Source organism: Bison bison, unplaced genomic scaffold, assembly GCF_000754665.1.
Source record: "Bison bison bison isolate TAMUID 2011002044 unplaced genomic scaffold, Bison_UMD1.0 scf7180017864097, whole genome shotgun sequence".
Classification (NCBI taxonomy): Eukaryota; Metazoa; Chordata; class Mammalia; order Artiodactyla; family Bovidae; genus Bison; species Bison bison.
Genome location: NW_011494669.1, coordinates 1464026 through 1470157, shown reverse-complemented (window position 1 = coordinate 1470157; position 6132 = coordinate 1464026).

The following is a 6132-nucleotide window of genomic DNA, read 5'->3' as shown; positions in this document are numbered from 1 at the left end:
GGACTGATGCTGAAGCTGAAACTCCAATACTTTGGCCACCTGATGTGAAGAACTAACTCATTGGAAAAGGCCGTGATGCTGGGAAAGCAAGTTCTGGGAATTGGTGATGGACAGGGAAGCCTGGCATGCTGCAGTCCATGGGGTCACAAAGAATCAGACACAACTGAGTGACTGAACTGATTGAACTGATATCTTTGGTGAGATCTTATAACCATTTTGTAATTGGGTGGGTTTTCTTGCTGAGTTTTAAGAGTTTTAGTGCAGTTTGGATAATGGTCCTTTATCAGACATTCTTTTGCAAATATTTTTTCCCAGTCTGTGGTTTGTATTTTATTTCTCTTGACAATGTCTTTCACAGAGAAGAAGCCTTTTAATTTTAGCAAAGTGTAGTTTACAAGATGATTTCTTTTGTGGATCATGCCTTTGGTGTTGTATCTAAAAAGTCATCATCATATCTTACATGCATGCATGCTAAGTCCTTGAGTCATGTCTGACTCTTTGCAACCCTATGGACTGTAGCCCACCAGGCTCTGTCCATGGGATTCTCCAGGCAAGGATACGGGAGTGGGTTGCCATGCCCTCCTCCAGGGAATCTTCCTGACCCAGGGATCAAACCTTCGTCTTTTATGTCTCCTGCATTGGCAGGTGGGTTCTTTACCATTAGCTCCACCTGGGGAGCCCCATCAAGCCCTATATAATATTATTACCTGGGATCTCCTGAGAACACTGATATCCAGGTCTTATCCCAAATCAATCAAATAAAAATATTTGGGTTGGGACCCAGGTATTAGGATTTTTAAAGCTTCCCCAGGTAATTCTAACACAGGTCCTAAGTTGAGAACCTCTATACTCACATAAGAAAAAAGAAAACATTTAATATAGGCTGTAGGGAATTTTAGAAGTCAATGGGAAATGAAAGTAATTTTTTAAAAAAGGACTTTGACTTTGAATTTCAAGCTTCAGATGGCTCTGAAAACAGGACAAGCCATACAAAAGCTGTTAGAAGTATAAAACCTCATTGTAATGTGGTAGTGTGGATAGCCTGTAAACATCTATCTGCCAATCTGTAAACTGGTTGCAATGATGAAATACAAGACTGAAATCCAATGTAGTGACGAAATGCAAACTGAAATACAAAAGTCATCGTCTTATCCAAGGTCATATTGATTTTCTCCTGTGTTACCTTTTACGAGTTTTAGTTTTGCATTTTACACTTATGTCTATCCATTTTGAGTTAATTTTTGTAAAGGGTGTCAAGTTTATGCATATATATATATATATAATTTTTTTTGTAGAGGATATCTAGTTGTTCTAGCATCCTTTTCTCTATTTCTTTAAAGTTTAGCTGTATATTTTAAAGGATGTTTGTTTAATTTCTGGGTATTTTTAGGGGAGATTTTTCAGTGTGTCTTTTCTATTAATATCATGATGCAAGAAAAAAGTTCTCTGTTAATGCTTGTTGAAATAAAAAAAAAATCACATGACTGGGAAATATACTGAAAGTTGAGCCTGTTAGAAAAAAAAAAATAGAAAAGATAAATTAGTAAATTCAGCAGTTTTCCTTACAATTTGATTTCCAAGATTTCATCAGTGTTCATTCTGTTTTACATGAAACCACACATATGCCATGGTATTACTTAACCTTAGCTGTGGGCATGACTTTCCTGGGTCAGATCCAAGCCTGACAACTGTGGTGAATTCAGATTCTTTTTTGTGGCTGAACTGAGGCAAGTTGCAAGAGTGGTATGTGGTCGTGAAGTCATGTCCTTTTGGCCCACAGAGAGAGGAGACCACAAAATACAAAGACCCGCCACGTTGTTCTGAAGAGGGAATTATCACTATTAAAAGTTAATGTTCAAAAAAGTATAAGATCATAACTCTTATAGAGATGGAGAAGTGAACATGTGTTAAATGTCTTATTTAATTCATAATGAAGGAATCACACTGCTTTATAACTGGCTCAAAGGAAATTGAGTGAAGTTCAAGTCACTCAGTCATGTCCGACTCTTTGCGACCCTGTAGACTATACAGTCCATGGAATTCTCCAGGCCAGAATACTGGAGTGGGTAGCCTTTCCCTTCTCCAGAGGATCTCCCCAACCCAGGGATTGAACCCAGGTCTCCCGCATTGCAGGGGAATTCTTTACCAGCTGAACTATCAGGGAATTAACAAAGCACAAATTCCCATGAAATGAAGAAGTGTTGAAATGCATGTGCATGGGCAGACCTTGCTCTTTAGCCTCTTCTAAGTTGGGGAGGTAAGTCAATTGAAGCTCTCTTGGATAGGACAGAATTTGCATGCTTACAGACAAGCATTCATTTCTATTAGCCATCTATCATTTTTCAGAGTTGTACAATAGCTTTCATAGAATTACAATAAGATACCCTGGAAAGATAGGCTAGAGACAATACATAGTTTTCCATCAAAATACAAATTTTTCCCTATACTGTGAAGTCTGAGACAGTTTGCCAATTCATCAAATGAATTTAATTTTCTGAAGATTGATGGACCCACCAACCTGGTTTTATGTGGAATAGAGAAGGAGGTGAGAACAATGCCCTCCCTACATGTTTCTCCTGCCACCTCTGCCTAAGACCCAATCACAGAGTCTCACCTACCCAAATCAGTATTCATTGAATGTCCTAGAACACAGCGTATAGTGAATGTGTTTTACATTGCAGCACAGTCCAAGCACATATAGACACAAAAGTGAAACTAAAGTTTTACTAAAACAAACCGTATCTTTATTATGCAGAACACCCTCTTATGTTTTCTTTTTCATTCCACTCCTTTTGACAAAATGTTGGTTGTCACTACTACATTAAGACCCACTAATAAAGAGATTTTCAATTTTGGCTGGACATTTATGTCACTCAAAGAGCCTTCTGATACATGGGTGGCACTCCCAAAGATTCTGATAAAAATATTCTGGCTTCTGGCCTGGGCGTCTGTGCCATTAAAAATTCCTCAGGTGATGTGATGTCCAGCAAAGGCTAAGAACTATTTTCCTAGAACATAACTACAACTGTCAGACCCTGTTCTCTGTATGCCTGGCCTGCATTCCATGGGAAATGAACATGTTAACAGTGGGCTGCGGTCATCAAATTAACCAACCCTTGTTCATAGGATGAAATAATCATTTTGTTTTACATGAAGCAAAGAGAAACTGTTCCTTAAGATGGCTCCTATGGAATAAAACTAATTATTGGAATTTTAGGCATCTAACTAACAAAGCAAACAAAATAAAACTACTCATTATTATTTTCTTCAAAATTGAATAACTTATTATTCTTTTAAAGCCAACCTTCTTAGATCTGCAACTTCTGTAATCCATTGATTACTGAAATGATGCTCAATTTTCTTTCCTAAAACTTCCTGAATCTACATTATAATTAGGATTCTCAAAGTTGCTTTAGGGTTGGGAGTTTATTCTTGACTCTTCCACTTACCATATTTATGACTTTGGGCAAACATTTAAACTCCCTTTGTTTTGATTTTTTTTTAAATCAGAATTATTTTAGTCATTTCTGCTTCATTGCTCTCATAGCATTGTGGGATGAGACTTTTAAATTACACCAAAACATGAAACTGGTAACAGGGCACCCAGCTTTCTCAGAAGCTCCCTAATTCAGTTTCATGTATCCAGGTGGTGCACCTTTATGGAACATTGACTTCACCTCAGCCACTATTTTAGAAACTGAATTACAAAGATAAATAGGTCACCACCCTTACTGCCAAGTTGTTCACAGATGGAACAATAGACAGGAAAACAGTGGCAATACAAGATGGTATCTGCCAGAGTCTTATTTCTGACACAATGGAGTTACGGGAATGTAGCCTGAATTTTCTTGGTAGTACCACCAAAATTTCCCAGAGAAGCCCGTTCGGAGGTGGTAAAGACTAATCTGACCACACTCATCCTATCCCGCACACTAGTCTGAGTCCTAAAGCAGAGCTGCAGCCATTATACTCTTCTTTTTTCCTATTACCTACCTTTTTTTATTATCTATATCTGGAGATGATTTTTTCTTCCACCACTATACCTTCATCAGGGGCATCCCTGGTGAATCAGATGGTAAATAATCTGCCTGCAATGCGGGATCTGAGTTCAACCCTTGGGTTGAGAAGATCCCCTGGAGAAGGGCATGGCTACCCCCTGCAGTATTCTTGCCTGGAAAATTCCATGATTAAAGAAACCTGGCAGGCTATAGTCCATGTGGTCTCAAAGAGTCATACACTTCTTTAGACTTCTTCATTAGAACCACACTGAGGTTCTAAACTATTGTCTAATCTTTTAGTCTTAAATAATTTAAACAAACTAGCAATGTCTTTCCTGGCAGAGATAATGACTTCTCAAAGCTGAGGAGGAGGGTGAGTGAACAAATGCTGTCTCTCCCTTTTAAGGCCATCTTATTCTGGGATGTTGTCTTTTGGTTTTCAACCTACTCTATGAGTGTAATTTAATCAAGCCAGCTGTGCTTCCAAAGAGTAAAAGATAACTGGATTAAGTACAACAGACCAAACAGTAATAAAGCTTGTCTAGAAGGACTTTTAAAGACAAGCTATTGCATAAGCAATTTTTAATTCTCCAAAGAATTTAGTTCAACTCTCCTTGGAGTATCTGTAAGTGAAGTCACTCAGTCGTGTCCGACTCTTTTTGACCCCATGGACTGTAACCTACCAGGCTCCTCTGTCCATGGGAGTACCTGTATGAGGTATACAGTTGCTTTCATAAAACTTGTTTTTTAGATATTAATTTGAGGTTGGGGTTCATGGAGTGTTATTTGACTGGAAGACTCAGATATAACTAAATGCTACCTTCTAAGTAATAGACCATTCTGTTCTGAATGATTTAGGTCATTCAGGTATGACCTAAATCAAATCCTTTATGATTAATTATACAGTGGAAGTGAGAAATAGATTTAAGGGCCTAGATCTGATCGATAGAGTGCCTGATGAACTATGGAATGAGGTTCATGACATTATATAGGAGACAGGGATCAAGACCATCCCCATGGAAAAGAAATGCAAAAAAGCAAAATGGCTGTCTGGGGAGGCCTCACAAATAGCTGTGAAAAGAAGAAAAACGAAAAGCAAAGGATCGCCTTCCTCGGCGATCAATGCAAAGAAATAGAGGAAAACAACAGAATGGGAAAGACTAGAGATCTCTTCAAGAAAATCAGAGATACCAAAGGAACATTTCATGCAAAGATGGGCTTGATAAAGGACAGAAATGGTATGGACCTAACAGAAGCAGAAGATATTAAGAAGAGATGGCAAGAATACACAGAAGAACTGTACAAAAAAGATCGTCATGACCCAGATAATCACGATGGTGTGATCACTGACCTAGAGCCAGACATCCTGGAATGTGAAGTCAAGTGGGCCTTAGAAAGCATCACTACGAACAAAGCTAGCGGAGGTGGGCTATTCCAAATCCTGAAAGATGATGCTGTGAAGTGCTGCACTCAATATGCCAGCAAATTTGGAAAACTCAGCAGTGGCCACAGGACTGGAAAAGGTCAGTTTTCATTCCAATCCCAAAGAAAGGCAATGCCAAAGAATGCTCCGACTACTGCACAATTGCACTCATCTCACACGCTAGTAAAGTGATGCTCAAAATTCTCCAAGCCAGGCTTTAGCAATATGTGAATTGTGAACTTCCTGATATGCAAGCTGGTTTTAGAAAAGGCAGAGGAACCAGAGATCAAATTGCCAACATCTGCTGGATCATGGAAAAAGCAAGAGAGTTCCAGACAAAACATCTTCTGCTTTATTGACTATGCCAAAGCCTTTGACTGTGTGGATCACAATAAACTGTGGAAAATTCTGAAAGAGATGGGAATACCAGACCAGCTGACCTGCCTCTTGAGAAATTTGTATGCAGGTCAGGAAGCAACAGTTAGAACTGGACACGGAACAACAGACTGGTTCCAAATAGGAAAAGGAGTACGTCAAGGCTGTATATTGTCATCCTGTTTATTTAACCTATATGCAGAGTACATCATGAGAAACGCTGGACTGGAAGAAACACAAGCTGGAATCAAGATTGCCAGGAGAAATATCAATAACCTCAGATATGCAGATGACACCACCCTTATGACAGAAAGTGAAGAGGAACTAAAAAGCCTC